General features: G+C 45.6%; 1 pseudogene; it reads left to right on the forward strand.

Annotated features, from left to right (window-relative positions):
- The first annotated feature begins 9,637 nt into the window (after nt 1-9,637).
- The window catches only part of LOC139409587 (lipoma-preferred partner homolog), a 526,233-nt pseudogene continuing 511,654 nt past the window's right edge, over nt 9,638-24,216 (forward strand).

A 24,216-nucleotide genomic window follows, 5' to 3' on the forward strand; every position in this document is an offset into this window, starting at 1 on the left:
CACACTATTGTTGTGTGTCTTCTGCGTGTCCTCCACGCTATTGTTGTGTGTCTTCTGTCTGTCCTCCACGTTATTGTTGTGTGTCTTCTGCGTGTCTTCCATGCTATTGTTGTGTGTCTTCTGTGTGTCCTCCACGTTATTGTTGTGTGTCTTCTGCGTGTCTTCCACGTTATTGTTGTGTGTCTTCTGTGTGTCCTCCACACTATTGTTGTGTGTCTTCTGCGTGTCCTCCACGCTATTGTTGTGTGTCTTCTGCGTGTCTTCCATGCTATTGTTGTGTGTCTTCTGTGTGTCCTCCAGTTATTGTTGTGTGTCTTCTGCGTGTCTTCCATGCTATTGTTGTGTGTCTTCTGTGTGTCCTCCACGTTATTGTTGTGTGTCTTCTGCGTGTCTTCCATGCTATTGTTGTGTGTCTTCTGCGTGTCCTCCACGTTATTGTTGTGTGTCTTCTGCGTTATTGTTGTGTGTCTTCTGCGTGTCTTCCACGTTATTGTTGTGTGTCTTCTGTGTGTCCTCCACACTATTGTTGTGTGTCTTCTGTGTGTCCTCCACGTTATTGTTGTGTGTCTTCTGCGTGTCCTCCACGTTATTGTTGTGTGTCTTCTGCGTGTCTTCCATGCTATTGTTGTGTGTCTTCTGTGTGTCCTCCACGTTATTGTTGTGTCTTCTGCGTTATTGTTGTGTGTCTTCTGCGTGTCTTCCACGTTATTGTTGCGTGTCCTCCACGTTATTGTTGTGTATCTTCTGCGTGTCTTCCACGTTATTGTTGTGTGTCTTCTGCGTTATTGTTGTGTGTCTTCTGCGTGTCTTCCACGTTATTGTTGTGTGTCTTCTGTGTGTCCTCCACGTTATTGTTGTGTGTCTTCTGTGTGTCCTCCACGTTATTGTTGTGTGTCTTCTGTGTGTCCTCCACGTTATTGTTGTGTGTCTTCTGCGTTATTGTTGTGTGTCTTCTGCGTGTCTTCCATGCTATTGTTGTGTGTCTTCTGCGTGTCCTCCACGTTATTGTTGTGTGTCTTCTGCGTGTCTTCCATGCTATTGTTGTGTGTCTTCTGCGTGTCTTCCACGTTATTGTTGTGTGTCTTCTGTGTGTCCTCCACACTATTGTTGTGTGTCTTCTGCGTGTCCTCCACGTTATTGTTGTGTGTCTTCTGCGTGTCCTCCACGTTATTGTTGTGTGTCTTCTGCGTGTCTTCCATGCTATTGTTGTGTGTCTTCTGTGTGTCCTCCACGTTATTGTTGTGTCTTCTGCGTTATTGTTGTGTGTCTTCTGCGTGTCTTCCACGTTATTGTTGTGTGTCTTCTGCGTGTCCTCCACGTTATTGTTGTGTATCTTCTGCGTGTCTTCCACGTTATTGTTGTGTGTCTTCTGCGTTATTGTTGTGTGTCTTCTGCGTGTCTTCCACGTTATTGTTGTGTGTCTTCTGTGTGTCCTCCACGTTATTGTTGTGTGTCTTCTGTGTGTCCTCCACGTTATTGTTGTGTGTCTTCTGCGTTATTGTTGTGTGTCTTCTGCGTGTCTTCCATGCTATTGTTGTGTGTCTTCTGCGTGTCCTCCACGTTATTGTTGTGTGTCTTCTGCGTGTCTTCCATGCTATTGTTGTGTGTCTTCTGCGTGTCTTCCACGCTATTGTTGTGTGTCTTCTGTGTGTCCTCCACACTATTGTTGTGTGTCTTCTGCGTGTCCTCCACGTTATTGTTGTGTGTCTTCCACGTTATTGTTGTGGTTATCCACTCTCTTTTTTTGGAGTCGAACAGTGGCTTGCATTCCTGATTAGTACCGCATTCCCTACATGGTCCCTGGTCTAAAGTAGTGCACTACCCCTATGGACCCTGGTCTAAAGTAGTGCACTACCCTATGGATCCTGGTCTAAAGTAGTGCACTACCCTGGTCTAAAGTAGTGCACTTCCCTGGTCTAAAGCAGTGCACTAACCCTATGGGCCCTGGTCTAAAGTAGTGCACTACCTCTATAGACCCTGGTCTAAAGTAGTGCACTACCCCTATGGACCCTGGTAAAAAGTAGTGCCCTAAATAAGAGAAAAGGGCAACCAGTGAAGAACAAGCACCATTGTAAATACAACCCATATTTATGCTTATTTATTTTATCTTGTGTCCTTTAACCATTTGTACATTGTTAAAACACTGTATATATATAATATGACATTTGTAATGTCTTTATTGTTTTGAAACTTCTGTATGTGTAATGTTTACTGTTCATTTTTATTGTTTATTTCACTTTATATATTAACTTTATTTATTAACTACCTCACTTGCTTTGGCAATGTTAACACATGTTTCCCATGCCAATAAAGCCCTTGAATTGAATTGATAGGGTCCTATTTGGGACGTAGACGGTGTCTATGGCAGAGCGTCCATATCTTTCACGATCTTGATCTCCTTTGACTGACAGGACTCTATTGAGTTTTCATTGATGAGCTTTAGTGAACAAAGAGAGAGGGAAGCGGCATTACGAATATCATGGCCCGTATTCATAAGACTACGGGGGCTGATCTTGGATCAGGTCCCTCCCAGTCCACGTAATCTATTTTATTATGAGCTAAACTGCAGAACTGATCCTTACAGAACATAAAGAACACCCTACAGAATATAAAGAACACCCTACAGAATATACAGAACACCCTACAGAATATAAAGATCACCCTACAGAATATAAAGAACACCCTACAGAATATAAAGAACACCCTACAGAATATAAAGAACACCCTACAGAATATAAAGAGTACCCTACAGAACATAAAGAACACCCTACAGAATATACAGAACACCCTACAGAACATAAAGAACACCCTACAGAATATACAGAACACCCTACAGAATATAAAGAACACCCTACAGAATATAAAGAACACCCTACAGAATATGAAGAACACCCTACAGAATATACAGAACACCCTACAGAACATAAAGAACACCCTACAGAATATACAGAACACCCTACAGAATATAAAGAACACCATACAGAACATAAAGAACACCCTACAGAATATACAGAACACCCTACAGAATATAAATAACACCCTACAGAATATAAAGAACACCCTACAGAATATAAAGAACACCCTACAGAACATAAAGAACACCCTACAGAATATAAAGAACACCCTACAGAATATAAAGAACACCCTACAGAATATAAAGAACACCCTACAGAATATAAAGAACACCCTACAGAATATACAGAACACCCTACAGAATATAAAGAACACCCTACAGAATATAAAGAACACCCTACAGAATATACAGAACACCCTACATAATATACAGAACACCCTACAGAATATACAGAACACCCTACAGAATATAAAGAACACCCTACAGAATATAAAGAACACCCTACAGAATATAAAGAACACCCTACAGAATATAAATAACACCCTACAGAATATAAAGAACACCCTACAGAATATAAAGAACACCCTACAGAATATAAAGAACACCCTACAGAACATAAAGAACACCCTACAGAATATAAAGAACACCCTACAGAATATAAAGAACACCCTACAGAATATAAATAACACCCTACAGAATATAAAGAACACCCTACAGAATATACAGAACACCCTACAGAATATAAATAACACCCTACAGAATATAAAGAACACCCTACAGAATATACAGAACACCCTACAGAATATACAGAACACCCTACAGAATATAAAGAACACCCTACAGAATATACAGAAGGTCTACTACACCTGTTGTATTCAGCATTTCACTGTGAGGTCTACTACACCTGTTGTATTCAGCAGTTCACTGTAAGGTCTACTACACCTGTTGTATTCAGCATTTCACTGTAAGGTCTACTACACCTGTTGTATTCAGCATTTCACTGTAAGGTCTACCTGTTGTATTCAGCATTTCACTGTAAGGTCTACTACACCTGTTGTATTCAGCATTTCACTGTGAGGTCTACTACACCTGTTGTATTCATCATTTCACTGTGAGGTCCACTACACCTGTTGTATTCGGCGCACGTGACAAATAAACTTAAACTGATTAGATGTATCATACAGTACCGTAGACTTCCATATCAGTTGTCCCTTATCCCCCACCATACCATGTCTACTTCACAGAGACTTGATCATTTACTCTCAGCTGAACAGCACAACTGCCACTTGATCGGTGTATGGGGTTAGTTTCAGGGAGGATTGTTTTCTGATGTGTTCCAGTGTCTGTTTTGAACTCAGCTCTGACAGACGTAGTACCAGGACTAGCGGGCCTATGCATTGCCAGTAAAAGCAGACTTGCGAATAAGCTGTCACACATTATAAATGAGATGACCTTTCCAGTGAGGTTGCCCTGGAATCTGTATACACCGTAAGGGGATCCCAGGGCAGGGAAACTAACTGCACAATAGGCTCCAATCTTCTGGGTTTATCTACACGCTTGATCTTCTACTGATCCTCCTATTAATGTGTGGTGTGAAAAGTAGTTTACAAAACTGCTCCCAGGCAGCACAAGGTAACCAGTTGTAGAAACCCTCTGAAGTTGTACAGAAAAACGCTAAGAGAAAACATATGCTTTGTGTTTTTCTCCTTCACCCATTAGGCTACTCACACAGATCTAAGGACCTGTCATGCGTTTGAAATATAATATATAAATATAAATTAAATAAATAAATAATAAATATAAATATACCATCTCAATGTAATTTGTTTTAATAACACTGTACGCAATTTTATGATCGTCTCAGCATCTTTAGATGAGTAGAGGTTGGCTTGTCATACTGATTGATATATGTTGTCTACTACAGGACTCTTCCTTGTTGTACTGGACTCCTCCTTGTTGCGTTAGACTCCTCCTTGTTGTGTTAGACTCCTCATTGTTGTACTGGACTCCTCCTTGTTGTGTTAGACTCCTCCTTGTTGTGTTAGAATCCTCCTTGTTGTGTTAGACTCCTCCTTGTTGTGTTAGACTCCTCCTTGTTGTGTTAGACTCCTCCTTGTTGTACGGGACTCCTCCTTGTTGTGTTAGAATCCTCCTTGTTGTGTTAGACTCCTCCTTGTTGTACTGTACTCCTCCTTGTTGTGTTAGACTCCTCCTTGTTGTGTTAGACTCCTCCTTGTTGTCCTGGACTCCTCCTTGTTGTGTTAGACTCCTTCTTGTTGTGTTAGACTCCTCCTTGTTGTACTGGACTCCTCCTTGTTGTGTTAGACTCCTCCTTGTTGTGTTAGACTCCTCCTTGTTGCGTTAGACTCCTCCTTGTTGCGTTAGACTCCTCCTTGTTGTGTTAGACTCCTCCTTGTTGCGTTAGACTCCTCCTTGTTGCGTTAGACTCCTCCTTGTTGCGTTAGACTCCTCCTTGTTGTGTTAGACTCCTCCTTGTTGCGTTAGACTCCTCCTTGTTGCGTTAGACTCCTCCTTGTTGTGTTAGACTCCTCCTTGTTGCGTTAGACTCCTCCTTGTTGCGTTAGACTCCTCCTTGTTGCGTTAGACTCCTCCTTGTTGTGTTAGACTCCTCCTTGTTGCGTTAGACTCCTCCTTGTTGCGTTAGACTCCTCCTTGTTGCGTTAGACTCCTCCTTGTTGTGTTAGACTCCTCCTTGTTGCGTTAGACTCCTCCTTGTTGTGTTAGACTCCTCCTTGTTGCGTTAGACTCCTCCTTGTTGCGTTAGACTCCTCCTTGTTGCGTTAGACTCCTCCTTGTTGTACTGGACTGCATACAACCTCTAATTCATTGTTTGATTAAAAAACAACAGCAGATTTTATGTCTTGTGAAGGTGACAACAGGCTTGACACATGGTTGCTGTTAACTCTTAGACGTGCCATTGGTGGTGTACAGATGTGGTGGTCCTATGTGATGGCAGAGATACAGCTTGAAACATCAAGACACAGAGTGGGTCAACAACTTAAAGGAATTGACAATGGTGACAACCACAACAACAGAGTTATCCTAAAACATGCTCAAACATGAGTTCATTGCTATCTCGATTCATGTGAACATTTATCTAGATGATAAGCATCGGTGTCAATGTAGCTAACTGGTTTATCAAAAGTTCTTATCAAAGTGAAAGTTTACCTCTATTCATGGTGACAACTTGCCTTGATTACATGGCAGTAAAGCAGTTATAGGAGCCAACAGCCATGTATCACGGCAAGGTGACAACAGGCTTTTCCCCCTTAAATTACAATCCACCACACCCAGTGGTGTTGAGACAGGGCGTTTTAGAATATGGTCTGGCATGTAGGATCCCTTGATTATCTCTGCAGGACATACCATTATAATGTTTAGTTTGGTGTGTTTAAGGGGAGACTCGTCCTGTATAGCCATCCAAACAGACAAGAGGAAGATCCTCATGGATACTCAAACTCAACAACACTTTTTACGACCCTGTTGCGACCACAAACCAAACCAAAGTAAAAAATTGCACCAAACTGTGTTCCAAGACGTTCATCTGGTGAAGCAAAGATAACCCACTACCGGTAGGTGGTTTTGGCAAATCTACGAGAGACAAACACCGTTATGATCTAAAGACCAGAAACAAGTGTGGTAAATCTGTATTTAACTTGAATCTCTCCCCCTGTTACCCTCGCTGTGGAATCAGACAGTCAGACAACCCCAGCTGTGGAATCAGACAGTCAGACGACCCTAGCTGTGGAATCAGACAGTCAGACTGAATCTCTCCCCCTGTTACCCTCGCTGTGGAATCAGACAGTCAGACTGAATCTCTCCCCCTGTTACCCTCGCTGTGGAATCAGACAGTCAGACTGAATCTCTCCCCCTGTTACCCTAGCTGTGGAATCAGACAGTCAGACAACCCCAGCTGTGGAATCAGACAGTCAGACGACCCTAGCTGTGGAATCAGACAGTCAGACTGAATCTCTCCCCCTGTTACCCTCGCTGTGGAATCAGACAGTCAGACTGAATCTCTCCCCCTGTTACCCTCGCTGTGGAATCAGACAGTCAGACTGAATCTCTCCCCCTGTTACCCTCGCTGTGGAATCAGACAGTCAGACTGAATCTCTCCCCCTGTTACCCTCGCTGTGGAATCAGACAGTCAGACTGAATCTCTCCCCCTGTTACCCTCGCTGTGGCATCAGACAGTCAGACTGAATCTCTCCCCCTGTTACCCTCGCTGTGGAATCAGACAGTCAGACTGTATCACATAGGGCTCTGGTTAAAAAAAAGTAGTGCACTACGTAGGGAATAGGGTGCCACCTGGGACTAAAACTAAGTGAGACAAATTAATACGGCTACTTAGAATGCATGCACAAAATCAAGGATCCTTGTACAGTTATCACGATTTGCATTGAATCCAGGACATGCAAACAAACTGCTTTGCATGGCAAACATAGGTGGTGAAACAGAAACCAGAAACCAGCCCTGTCTGATATGACTCACAAAGGTGAATGAGGTTAATATTCTATTTGGAGAAAAAAAAATGTCATGAATGAAAAAGCACTCAGGCTGCATCTGGAATGTTTTACGATTTTATCAAATATTTCTTCATTTAAAATGTATTTTTTAATTTTACAAGATTATAATTATTTGTTTGAAGCTGTAAAACCTCATGTTGAAACAATAACAAAGTTGACACAGCGCCCGGTGTTTTGGTAAAAGAAAAAAGCTGAGGAATGCACCTGGAGAAATGTAACGACTCTCAGAGCAATAAACAGAGCGATGGATGTAAGGACTGACCATCCACGATATCAAAATGAGAGTTTTATAGATATTCTATGCAGAAATCGATCCGAAATTTCCTGGTTGCTTAAAATTTGAATAGTTCACCTTTATTTCAGTTTATGTGACAGAACAAGCAAGTATTGTGCAGAGGATCATTGTATCATCTTAACCGTTGCAAAATGTATTTTCCATAACCTGAAATATTGTATTTTCAGCTGGTGTATAAAACCGAAAGTAAAATATGCAAAAACGAAACTTAAGAACGGGAAGCATAGAAATAACACACATAGAACAGATCTACCGCTTCTTAGACTGGCTTATCAATGGGAATGGCAGATCTATAACACATAGAACAGATCTACCGCTTCTTAGACTGGCTTATCATTGGGAATGGCAGATCTATAACACATAGAACAGATCTACCGCTTCTTAGACTGGCTTATCATTGGGAATGGCAGATCTATAACACATAGAACAGATCTACCGCTTCTTAGACTGGCTTATCAATGGGAATGGCAGATCTATAACACATAGAACAGATCTACCGCTTCTTAGACTGGCTTATCAATGGGAATGGCAGATCTATAACACATAGAACAGATCTACCGCTTCTTAGACTGGCTTATCAATGGGAATGGCAGATCTATAACACATAGAACAGATCTACCGCTTCTTAGACTGGCTTATCAATGGGAATGGCAGATCTATAACACATAGAACAGATCTACCGCTTCTTAGACTGGCTTATCAATGGGAATGGCAGATCTATAACACATAGAACAGATCTACCGCTTCTTAGACTGGCTTATCAATGGGAATGGCAGATCTATAACACATAGAACAGATCTACCGCTTCTTAGACTACAACTACATTTCTATGTGAATTTGGATGGATCCCCCAAAAAGTTACATTTTGCAGTTACATAAAGTTACATATTTGTTCTTAACTGACTTGCCTAGTTAAATAAAGGTTGAATAAAGGTTGAATAAAGGTTAAATAAAGGTTGAATAAAGGTTAAATAAAGGTTAAATAAAGGTTGAATAAAGGTTGAATAAAGGTTGAATAAAGGTTAAATAAAGGTTAAATAAAGGTTGAATAAAGGTTAAATAAAGGTTGAATAAAGGTTAAATAAAGGTTAAATAAAGGTTAAATAAATAAATAACAATATGCAACATATTGCAGCATATTTACATTGTTTACAAACATTGGAGCAAGACAAACATACTTTGGGTTCTGATGGGGTACAAACAGTTGAACTAAGCTCATTATATACATTCAATGATAAATGGGTATATATCATTAATTTACAAGTAAAAAAAAAAACAATGTAGCAACTAAGGATTCTAGCTTTTTAATTTAATTAATTTTATTGAACCTTTATTTAACTATGAGACTCCCAATCACGGCCCACCCCGGGCCAAACCCGGACAACGCTGTGCTCCGCCCCTATGAGACTCCCAATCACGGCCCACCCCGGGCCAAACCCGGACAACGCTGTGCTCCGCCCCTATGAGACTCCCAATCATGGCCCACCCCGGGCCAAACCCGGACAACGCTGTGCTCCGCCCCTATGAGACTCCCAATCACGGCCCACCCCGGGCCAAACCCGGACAACGCTGTGCTCCGCCCCTATGAGACTCCCAATCAAACCCGGACGTCGCTGTGCTCCGCCCCTATGAGACTCCCAATCACACCCGGACGTCGCTGTGCTCCGCCCCTATGAGACTCCCAATCACACCCGGACGTCGCTGTGCTCCGCCCCTGTGAGACTCCCAATCACAGCTGGACGTGATACAGCCTGGGATGCTGACATCATTTTTTCAATTTTTTTAAGTACATTTTGTTAATTCAGATTTTTTTTCACGGGGGGTGCTGCAGCACTATCAGCACCCCTACTTCCCACAGCTATGCTTACATGGATTAATGACTGCCTTACATGGTCAAACATCTCCACTGACTCTCTGACCTGTGGTAGTTCCTGCTCTGACGTCACCGCCTGCCACTCAGGTCTGGGGGAAAGAAGTTTCACTTTCTTAGTGGGATTCAGAAACGGTTGATTCCTAGAAAGCCGAGGTAAGAGAAACATGGAAACCTCTTTTCCTATTTAATTATTTTAACATAGGAGATTATAGAAATGTAGATTTTGATGCCATGTTGCTAGCTTTTTTTTATGTAAAGAAATGCAGAAACAAATAGTTAAATCTCGTTCCTCTTTGAGGTGATGGTTGTTACTATAGCTGAGTTGAAGTCGAGGGCTGCCCGCTCGGAAAAGGAGGTCGAGAGTTTTGATTTTCACCACTAAGCGAACTTGTTACCTTTTACAAAGACATATTGTAGCAGTAGTTTGAAGTAAAGAACATAGTACTGGACAGGTCTGAGTTAGATTGTGTCTGTTGAAGTGCATTCTGCGAGGTGGCCTGTATGACCAATACGGAAGAGAATGTTTTAGCTTCCCGGGGCAACGTCTAAAGTTTCTTCCCCATTAATAGTTTCATTATTCATCATGTGAATAGTTTTGTTGAGACTGCCGTAGTCTAGAGAAGCGACACACTTGTCAATCCTGACGTGTAAACACGACTGTCTTTTACTTGTCAAAAACAATCTGTTCAGGAGAGCCTGTCTGCGCAGGCGCAGTGCAGGAGTCCATGTAGGCATGACACTTCCCAACACGTCCCGAGTTGTTTCAATGAATACGGGCTTCTATTAAGCTACCATGTAATACTACACTTGACCCTAGTTCTTACCATCATTATCAATCATTGAATAGAGGTTAATGTAATATGTAGATGCTTATTTTGTTTTTCATACTGACACAGTTTACAAGGACTCAATTTGCTCCCATGCATTTCAAGAATGGAAATATGTAAGTCTTGGGACTAATCGTCATGTCAACACACCAAAGACATTGTTCTGTTCATCTCCAAAGTAGCTAACATGCTGCAATTTTAATACCTTCCCCCTCAAGTTGCTACTGAAGAGATTCATATCAATTCAAATCAAACTCTTACTTTGATATGAATTTCAAATCAATAACATCAAGGTCCCCAGAGAGCTCAGCTTGCTCATCAAACCGAATATATATCCGAGTCATCCTTCCTCACACATCATTAAACCCAACTGTCTTTAAGATCTCTGCTTTAAAAGAACACGTTTGACAGTCGCGGAGACGGGATTCTCAAGTTAAAAGTTAAGTCCCTTAGCTATCTGCCTTGCTTTGAGCCCAGGCAGCACTACTACGAGGCTGAGACTAGAGGCACTACCAGGCCTGTGTGTGTTTTTAATAGAAGGTTTTAATGGCTGTTGGGCTGGGAAAAAAAAAAGATGTAGAAATCTCAGGTGAGATCAGGATACTTGTAGGACTGCAGAGCATGAGCTACTCATGTGGTACTATTATGCATGAGGATTTTTAATTCCGGCCCACTATATTCTGTTAACTCCTATCCAGAACATTTATATATATATATATATATATATATATGACACAGCATGTTATTAGTGTACATTTGTAATTATGAACCTCATAATACAGCTTGAAGAGCTTGAGTACATATTGAGATATAGTGCAGTCGGAACAAAACTGATTCCTAGTGGCTAAGTGCAGAAGAGAGAGTAGAATGACTACTGTCGTATTACACATAAGGAAGAGCAGGAGGATTGATGGGTCAGCAGAGAGAGAGAGAGAGAGAGGAGACTGCATCCATCCCTACACACTCTGTGTTCCAAATGGCACCGTTTTCCCATGGTGCACTACTTTTGACCCAAGCCCTTTGGAACAGGTAACTGTTCTGCTCTGATCTGATCTCGACAGCCATGATTTATTACTGTGAAGGAACCTGTATGCTGTAGGTGAAAGGCGGATCTCTCACCTTACTCTGCTCAGTGACATAGTGATGGTGAAAGGCTGATCTCTCACCTTACTCTGCTCAGTGACATAGTGATGGTGAAAGGCCGATCTCTCACCTTACACGGCTCAGTGACATAGTGCTGGTGAAAGGCCGATCTCTCACCTTACACGGCTCAGTGACATAGTGATGGTGAAAGGCCGATCTCTCACCTTACACGGCTCAGTGACATAGTGATGGTGAAAGGCCGATCTCTCACCTTACACGGCTCAGTGACATAGTGATGGAAAGACTCAATGTTGCTCCTCGTTCAACGTTCAGAAACACTGTCAATGTCGTACTATGACTTGGTTGATGTGACAGACTGGTCCTTCCTGTCCATCATACCCACCAACTGGTCCTTCCTGTCCATCATACCCACCAACTGGTCCTTCCTGTCCATCATACCCACCAACTGGTCCTTCCTGTCCATCATACCCACCAACTGGTCCTTCCTGTCCATCATACCCATCAACTGGTCCTTCCTGTCCATCATACCCACCAACTGGTCCTTCCTGTCCATCATACCCACCAACTGGTCCTTCCTGTCCATCATACCCACCAACTGGTCCTTCTGTCCATCATGTCAACCAAGTGGTCCTTCCTGTCCATCATACCCACCAACTGGTCCTTCCTGTCCATCATACCCACCAACTGGTCCTTCCTGTCCATCATACCCACCAACTAGTCCTTCCTGTCCATCATACCCACCAACTGGTCCTTCCTGTCCATCATACCCACCAACTGGTCCTTCTGTCCATCATGTCAACCAAGTGGTCCTTCCTGTCCATCATGTCAACCAAGTGGTCCTTCCTGTCCATCATGTCAACCAAGTGGTCCTTCCTGTCCATCATGTCAACCAAGTGGTCCTTCCTGTCCATCATGCCCACCAAGTGGTCCTTCCTGTCCATCATGCCCACCAACTGGTCCTTCCTGTCCATCATGCCCACCAACTGGTCCTTCCTGTCCATCATACCCACCAACTGGTCCTTCCTGTCCATCATACCCACCAACTGGTCCTTCCTGTCCATCATACCCACCAACTGGTCCTTCCTGTCCATCATGCCCACCAACTGGTCCTTCCTGTCCATCATGCCCACCAACTGGTCCATCATGTCAATCAACTAGTCCTTCCTGTCCATCATGCCCACCAACTAGTCCTTCCTGTCCATCATGCCCACCAACTAGTCCTTCCTGTCCATCATGCCCACCAACTGGTCCTTCCTGTCCATCATACCCACCAACTGGTCCTTCCTGTCCATCATGTCATCCAACTAGTCCTTCCTGTCCATCATGCCCACCAACTAGTCCTTCCTCTCCATCATGTCATCCAACTAGTCCTTCCTGTCCATCATGCCCACCAACTAGTCCTTCCTGTCCATCATGTCAACCAACTAGTCCTTCCTGTCCATCATACCCACCAACTGATTGATATGACGTACAGGAAGGACCAGTTGGTTGATCAGACAGACAGGAAGGAAGGACCAGTTGGTTGACCAGACAGACAGACAGACAGACAGGAAGGAAGGACCAGTTGGTTGATCAGACAGACAGGAAGGAAGGACCAGTTGGTTGATCAGACAGACAGGAAGGAAGGACCAGTTGGTTGATCAGACAGACAGGAAGGAAGGACCAGTTGCTTGATCAGACAGACAGGAAGGACCAGTTGGTTGATCAGACAGACAGACAGGAAGGACCAGTTGGTTGATAAGACAGACAGGAAGGACCAGTTGGTTGACCAGACAGACAGACAGGAAGGACCAGTTGGTTGATCAGACAGACAGACAGACAGACAGACAGGAAGGACCAGTTGGTTGACCAGACAGACAGACAGACAGGAAGGACCAGTTGGTTGATCAGACAGACAGGAAGGACCAGTTGGTTGATCAGACAGACAGGAAGGACCAGTTGGTTGATCAGACAGACAGGAAGGAAGGACCAGTTGGTTGATCAGACAGACAGGAAGGAAGGACCAGTTGGTTGATCAGACAGACAGGAAGGACCAGTTGGTTGATCAGACAGACAGGAAGGACCAGTTGGTTGATCAGACAGACAGACAGGAAGGAAGGACCAGTTGGTTGATCAGACAGACAGACAGGAAGGACCAGTTGGTTGATCAGACAGACAGACAGACAGGAAGGAAGGACCAGTTGGTTGACCAGACAGACAGGAAGGACCAGTTGGTTGATCAGACAGACAGGAAGGACCAGTTGGTTGACCAGACAGACAGGAAGGACCAGTTGGTTGATCAGACAGACAGATAGACAGGAAGGACCAGTTGGTTGATCAGACAGACAGACAGGAAGGAAGGACCAGTTGGTTGATCAGACAGACAGGAAGGACCAGTTGGTTGACCAGACAGACAGACAGACAGGAAGGACCAGTTGGTTGACCAGACAGACAGACAGGAAGGACCAGTTGGTTGATCAGACAGACAGACAGACAGACAGGAAGGACCAGTTGGTTGATCAGACAGACAGGAAGGACCAGTTGGTTGATCAGACAGACAGGAAGGACCAGTTGGTTGATCAGACAGACAGACAGACAGGAAGGACCAGTTGGTTGACCAAACAGACAGACAGGAAGGACCAGTTGGTTGACCAGACAGACAGGAAGGACCAGTTGGTTGATCAGACAGACAGACAGACAGACAGGAAGGAAGGACCAGTTGGTTGATCAGACAGACAGACAGACAGGAAGGAAGGACCAGTTGGTTGATCAGACAGACAGACAGACAGACAGACAGGAAGGACCAGTTGGTTGATCAGACAGACAGACAGACAGGAAGGACCAGTTGGTTGATCAGACAGACAGACATACAGACAGGAAGGACCAGTTGGTTGACCAGACAGACAGACAGACAGGAAGGACCAGTTGGTTGATCAGACAGACAGGAAGGACCAGTTGGTTGATCAGACAGACAGACAGACAGACAGGAAGGACCAGTTGGTTGATCAGACAGACAGACAGACAGGAAGGACCAGTTGGTTGATCAGACAGACAGGAAGGACCAGTTGGTTGTACAGACAGACAGACAGGAAGGACCAGTTGGTTGATCAGACAGACAGACAGGAAGGACCAGTTGGTTGACCAGACAGACAAACAGGAAGGACCAGTTGGTTGACCAGACAGACAGGAAGGACCAGTTGGTTGATCAGACAGACAGACAGACAGACAGGAAGGACCAGTTGGTTGATCAGACAGACAGACAGACAGGAAGGACCAGTTGGTTGACCAGACAGACAGACAGGAAGGACCAGTTGGTTGATCAGACAGACAGACAGAGAGACAGACAGACAGGAAGGAAGGACCAGTTGGTTGATCAGACAGACAGACAGACAGACAGGAAGGAAGGACCAGTTGGTTGATCAGACAGACAGACAGGAAGGACCAGTTTGTTCAGACAGACAGACAGACAGACAGACAGACAGACAGACAGACAGGAAGGACCAGTTGGTTGATCAGACAGACAGACAGACAGACAGGAAGGAAGGACCAGTTGGTTGACCAGACAGACAGACAGACAGACAGGAAGGAAGGACCAGTTGGTTCATCAGACAGACAGATAGGAAGGAAGGACCAGTTGGTTGATCAGACAGACAGACAGGAAGGAAGGACCAGTTGGTTGATCAGACAGACAGGAAGGACAGGGAAAGAGTAGCCTGCTCCTTATGCTGAGTTCAGTTTCAGGAGCACTGTATCATTAGCCTGGTCCCAGATCTGTTTGTGCCATTGCCAACTTTATTTCTCATGTTTGGCATGACAATGAGTGAAGGAGTTGACATGAAACACTATCAGACTGGCGCTCAGACTACTGTACAATGATTTCAATGATATGAACTCTTAAGGCTGCACCAGAATAGTGTCTGTGTTGGTGTTGGCCTTTGTGCAAAGGATTACGTAACTTGACTTTGAACCTTGTAGAAGTTGGTTCTATTTATATGCCAAGTTCTCCCAGGAATGACTGTTGTAGAAGTTGTAGTCATAATGTATTTCTAGTTCACCCTGACCCAGCTCAGACAGTCCTACATGCCTGCTCTCTCTTTCAGACGTGAAGAAAGAAGCACTGACCTGGAGGAGACCAAAGAACCGCCGTACCAGCTGTTAGGTCAATACTTCCACAGGAAGAGGTAGGTCTAGTCATACTACAGTTGTCTTCCTGTTATGTCCTATTGCTTCCTGTTATGTCCTATTGCTTCCTGCTGGGTCCTATTGCTTCCTGCTGGGTCCTATTGCTTCCTGTTATGTCCTATTGCTTCCTGTTATGTCCTATTGCTTCCTGTTATGTCCTATTGCTTCCTGCTGGGTCCTATTGCATCTGTTCAGTTACTTGAGGAGTGTTGCTTTGGAGCTGCCTGTAATCGTTTCAACCCCTCCCTCCACTGTCCATTGGAACAGAGTTTGGGTTGGGATTGGGAGTCCCCACTCCTCAGCTTGAAATGTCTCCCTCAAAATGCTAGCTGTTCGCTAACATAGCTGGCTAAGACATTGCCAAGAGGACGCTTGGGTGTGTTTTTGTGAGAACGAGAACTCAAGTAGTGGTGATGTACAGCGATGCTTGTTGGACCAGCATTACCGGAGGACTGTCTCAGTCATCAGTAATTATATTGTGTTAATCACCAGCAGGCCGTCTGGGCGACAGACAGTGGGACGTCTCACTGTTAAATAGATTATTAGTACATTCCTGTTAGGCACAGGACCAGGGCTAACTTTATTCATTAATGACGTGTTTGTCTTTAGTCTACTGAATCAGTGGTTCAGAGGGGGCTGCCATTAGTGCTGAGCAATTGGGGGGAGGGGGGGGGGGTAGTAGTAGACTGTTGGCCTTGTCCCTGTAGACTAGACTGTTGGCCTTGTCCCTGCAGACTAGACTGTTGGCCTTGTCCCTGTAGACTAGACTGTTGGCCTTGTCTCTGTAGACTAGACTGTTGGCCTTGTCCCTGTAGACTAGACTGTTGGCCTTGTCCCTGTAGACTGGACTGTTGGCCTTATCTCTGTAGACTAGACTGTTGGCCTTGTCCCTGTAGACTAGACTGTTGGCCTTGTCTCTGTAGACTAGACTGTTGGCCTTGTCCCTGTAGACTAGACTGTTGGCCTTGTCCCTGTAGACTAGACTGTTGGCCTTGTCCCTGTAGACTAGACTGTTGGCCTTACTAGACTGTTGGCCTTGTCCCTGTAGACTAGACTGTTGGCCTTGTCCCTGTAGACTAGACTGTTGGCCTTGTCTCTGTAGACTAGACTGTTGGCCTTGTCTCTGTAGACTAGACTGTTGGCCTTGTCTCTGTAGACTAGACTGTTGGCCTTACTAGACTGTTGGCCTTGTCTCTGTAGACTAGACTGTTGGCCTTGTCCCTGCAGACTAGACTGTCGGCCTTGTCCCTGTAGACTAGACTGTTGGCCTTGTCCCTGTAGACTAGACTGTTGGCCTTGTCTCTGTAGACTAGACTGTTGGCCTTGTCCCTGTAGACTAGACTGTTGGCCTTGTCCCTGTAGACTAGACTGTTGGCCTTGTCTCTGTAGACTAGACTGTTGGCCTTGTCCCTGTAGACTAGACTGTTGGCCTTACTAGACTGTTGGCCTTGTCCCTGTAGACTAGACTGTTGGCCTTGTCTCTGTAGACTAGACTGTTGGCCTTGTCTCTGTAGACTAGACTGTCGGCCTTGTCCCTGTAGACTAGACTGTTGGCCTTGTCTCTGTAGACTAGACTGTTGGCCTTGTCCCTGTAGACTAGACTGTTGGCCTTGTCTCTGTAGACTAGACTGTTGGCCTTGTCCCTGTAGACTAGACTGTTGGCCTTGTCCCTGTAGACTAGACTGTTGGCCTTGTCTCTGTAGACTAGACTGTTGGCCTTGTCCCTGTAGACTAGACTGTTGGCCTTGTCCCTGTAGACTAGACTGTTGGCCTTGTCTCTGTAGACTAGACTGTTGGCCTTGTCCCTGTAGACTAGACTGTTGGCCTTGTCCCTGTAGACTAGACTGTTGGCCTTGTCCCTGTAGACTAGACTGTTGGCCTTGTCTCTGTAGACTAGACTGTTGGCCTTGTCCCTGTAGACTAGACTGTTGGCCTTGCTAGACTGTTGGCCTTGTCCCTGTAGACTAGACTGTTGGCCTTGTCTCTGTAGACTAGACTGTTGGCCTTGTCTCTGTAGACTAGACTGTTGGCCTTGTCCCTGTAGACTAGACTGTTGGCCTTGTCTCTGTAGACTAGACTGTTGGCCTTGTCTCTTTAGACTAGACTGTTGGCCTTGTCTCTGTAGACTAGACTGTTGGCCTTGTCTCTGTAGACTAGACTGTTGGCCTTGTCTCTGTAGACTAGACTGTTGGCCTTGTCTCTGTAGACTAGACTGTTGGCCTTGTCTCTGTAGACTAGACTGTTGGCCTTGTCCCTGTAGACTAGAATGTTGGCCTTGTCCCTGTAGACTAGACTGTTGGCCTTGTCCCTGTAGACTAGACTGTTGGCCTTGTCCCTGTAGACTAGACTGTTGGCCTTGTCTCTGTAGACTAGACTGTTGGCCTTGTCTCTGTAGACTAGACTGTCGGCCTTGTCCCTGTAGACTAGACTGTTGGCCTTGTCTCTGTAGACTAGACTGTTGGCCTTGTCCCTGTAGACTAGACTGTTGGCCTTGTCCCTGTAGACTAGACTGTTGGCCTTGTCCCTGTAGACTAGACTGTTGGCCTTGTCCCTGTAGACTAGACTGTTGGCCTTGTCTCTGTAGACTAGACTGTTGGCCTTGTCCCTGTAGACTAGACTGTTGGCCTTACTAGACTGTTGGCCTTGTCCCTGTAGACTAGACTGTTGGCCTTGTCTCTGTAGACTAGACTGTTGGCCTTGTCTCTGTAGACTAGACTGTTGGCCTTGTCTCTGTAGACTAGACTGTTGGCCTTGTCTCTGTAGACTAGACTGTTGGCCTTGTCCCTGTAGACTAGACTGTTGGCCTTGTCCCTGTAGACTAGACTGTTGGCCTTGTCCCTGTAGACTAGACTGTTGGCCTTGTCCCTGTAGACTAGACTGTTGGCCTTGTCTCTGTAGACTAGACTGTTGGCCTTGTCTCTGTAGACTAGACTGTTGGCCTTGTCTCTGTAGACTAGACTGTTGGCCTTGTCTCTGTAGACTAGACTGTTGGCCTTGTCCCTGTAGACTAGACTGTTGGCCTTGTCCCTGTAGACTAGACTGTTGGCCTTGTCTCTGTAGACTAGACTGTTGGCTTTGTCCCTGTAGACTAGACTGTTGGCCTTGTCTCTGTAGACTAGACTGTTGGCCTTGTCCCTGTAGACTAGACTGTTGGCCTTGTCCCTGTAGACTAGACTGTTGGCCTTGTCTCTGTAGACTAGACTGTTGGCCTTGTCTCTGTAGACTAGACTGTTGGCCTTGTCTCTGTAGACTAGACTGTTGGCCTTGTCTCTGTAGACTAGACTGTTGGCCTTGTCTCTGTAGACTAGACTGTTGGCCTTGTCTCTGTAGACTAGACTGTTGGCCTTGTCCCTGTAGACTAGACTGTTGGCCTTGTCTCTGTAGACTAGACTGTTGGCCTTGTCTCTGTAGACTAGACTGTTGTCCTTGTCTCTGTAGACTAGACTGTTGGCCTTGTCTCTGTAGACTAGACTGTTGGCCTTGTCCCTGTAGACTAGACTGTTGGCCTTGTTCCTGTAGACTAGACTGTTGGCCTTGTCCCTGTAGACTAGACTGTTGGCCTTGTCCCTGTAGACTAGACTGTTGGCCTTGTCTCTGTAGACTAGACTGTTGGCCTTGTCTCTGTAGACTAGACTGTTGGCCTTGTCTCTGTAGACTAGACTGTTGGCCTTGTCTCTGTAGACTAGACTGTTGGCCTTGTCCCTGTAGACTAGACTGTTGGCCTTGTCCCTGTAGACTAGACTGTTGGCCTTGTCTCTGTAGACTAGACTGTTGGCCTTGTCCCTGTAGACTAGACTGTTGGCCTTGTCCCTGTAGACTAGACTGTTGGCCTTGTCTCTGTAGACTAGACTGTTGGCCTTGTCCCTGTAGACTAGACTGTTGGCCTTGTCCCTGTAGACTAGACTGTTGGCCTTGTCTCTGTAGACTAGACTGTTGGCCTTGTCTCTGTAGACTAGACTGTTGGCCTTGTCTCTGTAGACCAGACTGTTGGCCTTGTCTCTGTAGACTAGACTGTTGGCCTTGTCCCTGTAGACTAGACTGTTGGCCTTACTAGACTGTTGGCCTTGTCCCTGTAGACTAGACTGTTGGCCTTGTCTCTGTAGACTAGACTGTTGGCCTTGTCTCTGTAGACTAGACTGTTGGCCTTGTCCCTGTAGACTAGACTGTTGGCCTTGTCCCTGTAGACTAGACTGTTGGCCTTGTCCCTGTAGACTAGACTGTTGGCCTTGTCTCTGTAGACTAGACTGTTGGCCTTGTCTCTTTAGACTAGACTGTTGGCCTTGTCCCTGTAGACTAGACTGTTGGCCTTGTCCCTGTAGACTAGACTGTTGGCCTTGTCTCTGTAGACTAGACTGTTGGCCTTGTCTCTGTAGACTAGACTGTTGGCCTTGTCTCTGTAGACTAGACTGTTGGCCTTGTCCCTGTAGACTAGACTGTTGGCCTTGTCCCTGTAGACTAGACTGTTGGCCTTGTCCCTGTAGACTAGACTGTTGGCCTTGTCCCTGTAGACTAGACTGTTGGCCTTGTCTCTGTAGACTAGACTGTTGGCCTTGTCCCTGTAGACTAGACTGTTGGCCTTGTCCCTGTAGACTAGACTGTTGGCCTTGTCTCTGTAGACTAGACTGTTGGCCTTGTCTCTGTAGACTAGACTGTTGGCCTTGTCCCTGTAGACTAGACTGTTGGCCTTGTCTCTGTAGACTAGACTGTTGGCCTTACTAGACTGTTGGCCTTGTCCCTGTAGACTAGACTGTTGGCCTTACTAGACTGTTGGCCTTGTCTCTGTAGACTAGACTGTTGGCCTTGTCCCTGTAGACTAGACTGTTGGCCTTGTCCCTGTAGACTAGACTGTTGGCCTTGTCCCTGTAGACTAGACTGTTGGCCTTGTCTCTGTAGACTAGACTGTTGGCCTTGTCCCTGTAGACTAGACTGTTGTCCTTACTAGACTGTTGGCCTTGTCCCTGTAGACTAGACTGTTGGCCTTGTCCCTGTAGACTAGACTGTCGGCCTTGTTCCTGTAGACTAGACTGTTGGCCTTGTCTCTGTAGACTAGACTGTTGGCCTTGTTCCTGTAGACTAGACTGTTGGCCTTGTCCCTGTAGACTAGACTGTTGGCCTTACTAGACTGCTGGCCTTGTCTCTGTAGACTAGACTGTTGGCCTTGTCCCTGTAGACTAGACTGTTGGCCTTGTCCCTGTAGATTAGACTGTTGGCCTTGTCCCTGTAGACTAGACTGTTGGCCTTGTCCCTGTAGACTAGACTGTTGGCCTTGTCCCTGTAGACTAGACTGTTGGCCTTGTCCCTGTAGACTAGACTGTTGGCCTTGTCCCTGTAGACTAGACTGTTGGCCTTGTCTCTGTAGACTAGACTGTTGGCCTTACTAGACTGTTGGCCTTGTCTCTGTAGACTAGACTGTTGGCCTTGTCTCTGTAGACTAGACTGTTGGCCTTGTCCCTGTAGACTAGACTGTTGGCCTTGTCTCTGTAGACTAGACTGTTGGCCTTGTCTCTGTAGACTAGACTGTTGGCCTTGTCTCTGTAGACTAGACTGTTGGCCTTGTCCCTGTAGACTACTGTTGGCCTTGTCTCTGTAGACTAGACTGTTGGCCTTGTCCCTGTAGACTAGACTGTTGGCCTTGTCCCTGTAGACTAGACTGTTGGCCTTGTCCCTGTAGACTAGACTGTTGGCCTTGTCTCTGTAGACTAGACTGTTGGCCTTGTCCCTGTAGACTAGACTGTTGGCCTTGTCCCTGTAGACTAGACTGTTGGCCTTGTCTCTGTAGACTAGACTGTTGGCCTTGTCCCTGTAGACTAGACTGTTGGCTTACTAGATACACAGACAGAAGTACTGCCACTCTCTCTCTCTCTCTCTCTCTCTCCTATATTACTGTCCCCTATGTTGCTGAATCAGAGCTCAGACATTACAACTCACTAGAAGGAAATATGTGGGAGTCTGGAGCTATACAGCGTGTGTTCAGTGTTTTGGATTTTACAACTGCAAAAAAATATTTGGCATCTTTTGTTCATCTTCAGAACTGTAATTAGTGTGTGTGCTACCTGTGTGTGTGTCTGTCACTGTTGTTTCCGGACGCACCCCAAAGGCTGGGGGGGGGGGGGGGGGGGGGCCACAAGCTCTGGGGCCCCATGTGCCTGTCATCAGTGTCATAAAAAGAAGGGATGTATACATTATTTTGACAGTAACTCTCCAGAAGGTCCTTCAGAAACCTTTTTTTTGTTTCTTGTGCTTCAGGAATGTGACTGAAAAAAGTGCCTCAGGCCTTTTAAAGAGAAAAATGTAACTGATTGAAACTAAGGGGATATAAGTGAACAAATGCTGTTGTCAAGGCTACGACGTTGCCAGTGGGATGAGTGGCGCTTCCTCAGGTGTTCCGTAGCTCATATAAGACCCATGAGAGAGCCTGATGCTTCTCAGGTAATTCTTTACGAGTTTTAGTTTAGAAAACCATCTCTCCGCGGGAGCGACAGTTACAGGGATGGTTAAAATCAGCCTGATTGTCGTAGCAACGTCAAGGGAAACTGGACAGAAGGGCGTGGTGCTTCAAATACAGCCGTTCTGCGACATCTTTAGTTCAGCCTCTCGTTTTGTTTCGCTGCCGGGCCTAACGCGTTACTGAAAGAGATGATCTCTGTGTACGGGTCGTCTGGATACTGGACAGACAATAAACTGGCAGATTCAAACAAGTAGTCTAGTGTTTTAAGAACGTTGTGCCGTGCCAAGTAGCCTAGAACGTTGGGCCAAGTAGCCTAGAACGTTGGGCCAAGTAGCCTAGAACGTTGGGCCAAGTAGCCTAGTGTTTTAAGAACGTTGGGCCAAGTAGCCTAGAACGTTGGGCCAAGTAGCCTAGAACGTTTGGCCAAGTAGCCTAGAACGTTGGGCCAAGTAGCCAAGTGTTTTAAGAACGTTGGGCCAAGTAGCCTAGAACTTTGGGCCAAGTAGCCTAGAACGTTGGGCCAAGTAGCCTAGAACGTTGGGCCAAGTAGCCTAGAACGTTGGGCCAAGTAGCCTAGAACGTTGGGCCAAGTAGGCTAGAACGTTGGGCCAAGTAGCCTAGTGTTTTAAGAACGTTCATGGAGGATATCGTCTTGATATGGTAGAGAGGGAATGGCATATTTCTTTAAATGAACATGACAGCTCCAGGCTTCACACGAGAGGTCGGATTCAGAGACGAGGTAGGAAAACTGGGACTTCCGTGTGTTTCATTCATTGATGTCAGCGGTAGACTGGATCCCCGTGGATATACAGCCCTATTAGAAGACGACTGGAGGGTCACAGGAGAAGGTTTTAACTCAACCTGAAGGTATTGGACCGCAGGGTTATCTGTTGGAAAAACAGGATTTTCCTCTTGTTATGATTTTAATTTAGAATAACCTGTTTTCTTATACCCTCAAATGTACCCTAGAGGTTTCCCTGATGTTTGATCACTGTTTACTATAGTAGAACATGTTTTGTATTCCAACCGTCAACACAAGCGTTCCTAATCTGTGTCCCCCATCCGTTTGGCATCCTCATACTGGGCATACACTACACAACTTCTCAGATGTTATCGACTTGATCATGCTCACATTTCACCATGTCCTAGTCCCAGATCTTTCAGTGTGTCCATCCACCAACCCCAGGATGTGAGTGTTGACATTACACCATGTCCCAGATCTTTCAGTGTGTCCATCCACCAACCCCAGGATGTGAGTGTTGACATTACACCATGTCTTTGTCCCAGATCTTTCAGTGTGTCCATCCACCAACCCCAGGATGTGAGTGTTGACATTATACCATGTCCCAGATCTTTCAGTGTGTCCATCCACCAACCCCAGGATGTGAGTGTTGACATTATACCATGTCCTAGTCCCAGATCTTTCATTGTGTCCATCTACCAACCCCAGGATGTGAGTGTTGACATTATACCATGTCCCAGATCTTTCAGTGTGTCCATCCACCAACCCCAGGATGTGAGTGTTGACATTATACCATGTCCTTGTCCCAGATCTTTCAGTGTGTCCATCCACCAACCCCAGGATGTGAGTGTTGACATTATACCATGTCCCAGATCTTTCAGTGTGTCCATCCACCAACCCCAGGATGTGAGTGTTGACATTATACCATGTCCTAGTCCCAGATCTTTCATTGTGTCCATCTACCAACCCCAGGATGTGAGTGTTGACATTATACCATGTCCCAGATCTTTCAGTGTGTCCATCCACCAACCCCAGGATGTGAGTGTTGACATTATACCATGTCCTAGTGTCCATTGTGTCCACCAACCCCAGGATGTGAGTGTTGACATTATACCATGTCCTCTTTCAGTGTGTCCATCCACCAACCCCAGGATGTGAGTGTTGACTTTACCATGTCCTAGTCCCAGATCTTTCATTGTGTCCATCTACCAACCCCAGGATGTGAGTGTTGACATTATACCATGTCCCAGATCTTTCAGTGTGTCCATCTACCAACGATGTGAGTGTTGACATTACACCATGTCCCAGATCTTTCAGTGTGTCCATCTACCAACCCCAGGATGTGAGTGTTGACATTATACCATG

Source organism: Oncorhynchus clarkii, chromosome 5, assembly GCF_045791955.1.
Source record: "Oncorhynchus clarkii lewisi isolate Uvic-CL-2024 chromosome 5, UVic_Ocla_1.0, whole genome shotgun sequence".
NCBI classification, from domain to species: domain Eukaryota; kingdom Metazoa; phylum Chordata; class Actinopteri; order Salmoniformes; family Salmonidae; genus Oncorhynchus; species Oncorhynchus clarkii.